This window comes from Thamnophis elegans, chromosome 8 (assembly GCF_009769535.1).
Source record: "Thamnophis elegans isolate rThaEle1 chromosome 8, rThaEle1.pri, whole genome shotgun sequence".
Classification (NCBI taxonomy): Eukaryota; Metazoa; Chordata; class Lepidosauria; order Squamata; family Colubridae; genus Thamnophis; species Thamnophis elegans.
In genome coordinates, this window is record NC_045548.1 from 52,020,062 (window position 1) to 52,023,059 (window position 2,998).

Sequence of the window (2,998 nt, forward strand, 5' to 3'; positions counted from 1 at the left end):
GGCGCGAGTCTTGGGCAACCGGCGGGTGCAAGCGAAGCAGGGAGGTCAATGGCGCGGTTGTTAGGTGCCTCTGTCCGCGGTGCTGACCGGCTCTCTGCCCGGAGAAGTTCTCCTGGTTCTCAGCCGAGGACTCCCTATTTATCCACTTCTTTGCCTCCGAACTCCGCCCTTGGAGCGCTCCCTCCCTCCCTCCCCCTCTCTCTCCTCCCCCCCTCTCATTGATCCTCCTCTCTTGCAAAGCGGGATGGTCTCCATAAAGCCAACTCTCCTCCCCACCGAATCCAAAAGGCTTTTACATCTTCGGTGAGGAGGCTCTCCTCCCCACCAAATCCAAAAGGCTTTTACATCTTTAATGCTATAAAAAAAGTAATGAAGACCTTCCAATCCCGGAAACCTCCCACCTTCCTCTCCTACAGAACCACATTTTCCACCTTAAATAAATGAAAACAATCCAAAGTTCCATGTGGCCCAACATTTCTTCAACTTGGTGTTCTCCAGATGTGAGAGAATGTGATCTCCACATCTGTGGGCCAGGTTGGGATGCATTTAAATACACCCATTGATCCCGGACTTCTGGAATAACAGTTTGCCACCCAGGCAGGGGAAGAGGAACTGAGTGGATAGAGGAATTCAGCAGGCAATTTAGCTGACTATTTTCCATCAAGAGTAAAACAATTTCTCTAGTAAGTTGTCTTGATTGCAGAATTTCCCACTAGAGGGAATAACAGCATTATAACTGAAACCCCTAGAGAATTTCCTTCAGGACATTATTCCTCAGTATTTAATTTCTAATATCACACATGCACAGCTTGGCCACACAAAGTATTCTACCTTCCAAAAATTTTGGAATTTCCCCCCAAAATTTTCTGCTTCTTTGAAATACAATCTAAAGCAAATTCTCTTTCTGTAAACCGAATGAAAACATGTGACAATGTATTTGTCTGGCAATAAGAAAATATAAACCTTGGTTATTCCAGCTCCAGTGAGCCAAGAATTCAACATTCCCACCAGATAATTAGATAATAACTGTTGATATAGTTCTCTGTATGAGTTACATCATTTATCTTCTCCCCAATCAGGTGTTATCCAAATGAGTTGGATTTCAGCTGCCCTTATCCTTGGCCATCTCAGTGTCCTTGCTGGCCTTGTTCATATCCTTCCAGCTTCCCCATTGATTTTGCTTGTTGCAAATGGTGATCACATAACTGCAGGATGCTGTGACCATCATAAATGCATGATGGTTGCCAAGCACCTGAATCAACATCTCAAGAGTTTGCCAATGCTGTGTCAGTCGGAAGAAATGGGAGGACAGATCACAAATCATTTTTTTTCCAGTACAGTTCAAACTTCAAATGGACACTAAACAAATGGTTGGTTAATAAGGATTACTTATAGCTCTTTAAAAACAAACAAACCCTCTTTCTGATCTTGTCCTCCCAAATCATTACTTGTAAAACACTAATTCATTGTGAGAAAGCAAGAAGGCATAATTATTCCACAGTGATGAATTCTGAATCAATAGCATGAAGATATTTGTGCAGTCTCAAATAATTTATGAACCATAGGAATTTAAGGCTATTACATATGTATTCGCAACATTTGCCACGTATGATTAAAAGAAGTGATTGGAAATCATTCTGAGTCAAAATCTTTGAAGGCCATCAAGTAGATCTGCTTGTTTTACATTTAACAATCATCCCAGCCATGCAGAGTGCTACTAAATAGATATTTTCCTACAGCCCAACACTTTTCCCAACATAGAAACTTTCCCAGGGGAATTTCTGACACTTGATTAAGAAAAAGCAAAGAAAATTGATGGCCAAAAGTGTTTAAATCCATAGACGCCTTAAGGAACTTTGCAACATATTTTGCTGATTAAAAGGCATGTTGGTTCTTACAGAGGCACAGAAATGGCAGGGAGTTAGTTGTCAGTTGTGCCAGCAATGCCTAAGAGAGAAGTATTCTCGATGGATAATGAAATCATGTTTGTCAGAAGACTTTCTGAGACCAATCAATGGGCCTAAAAGAGAGAAAGTTAGAAGGCTAAGAGATGGTACTGTATGATGAGGACCTTTTCGGTATGATGACCTTTTATATCTGTCAAGTAAATTAAACTTCTCTGCACAGTGCAAACTTTCATCGTGTAGCAGCAATCTTAGTAGAAATTCAAGGTTGAATCAGTTTCCATTGTCATCTTCCTTTTGTTGATATTGGTAGTAGCTGCCGGCAGTGCATGTTGAACACAGGTCATGCATTGTCTTCCATTGGTCTCTCTGATCCTTTATTCAGAGAAAGCTGGATGAGTTCAGATCAATTATTCTTAATTATACCTATACTGAACAGTGAACCTTTTCCAGAATGAGATATTTGTTATAGGTAATAACTAACTGTGATAGTGTTTCCTACATAATTCACGTATTTTACTGTGTTTTTTTCCCTTTTATGGGTGAACAAAATGCAATTTTACATTTTATGTACTTGATTGATCTGCAGTAGAACTATTAGTTTAATTGTTACATTAATCAGCCCAAATTATAGTCAATTAACCTGTGGAGTCCAATGTTTATTGGTAAATGCTAATGGATTTAGGCTTTTGTTTATTTTTTTTAAAACTTTTATTTCTATTGTGAAAGTACAGAAAGAAATGGAAAATAATATATTAAAAGAGCATTGCAGAGAATATTAATAATCCCTGAATTAAATTTGTATTAACAGTTCAGCATTAACAGTTTAAAACAGTTGGGTATTTTCTACAAAAATATACATATTATTTATGGAATGTCCTGTGTAATAAATTAAAACAGAAGTGTTGCAGCTATGAAAATTAAACTGTATATCAGTCTGACCAAACAAAGCATCTACATATGAGTTTGACCATAGCTCATTTGTACCTTGAAAAGTTCTAATATGTGGGAAATATACGAATTATAATTAATCCATTTGGGATGTTAGGGATAATGATGATGATGACGTTTGTCCATCATGTTTGAAGAGGACC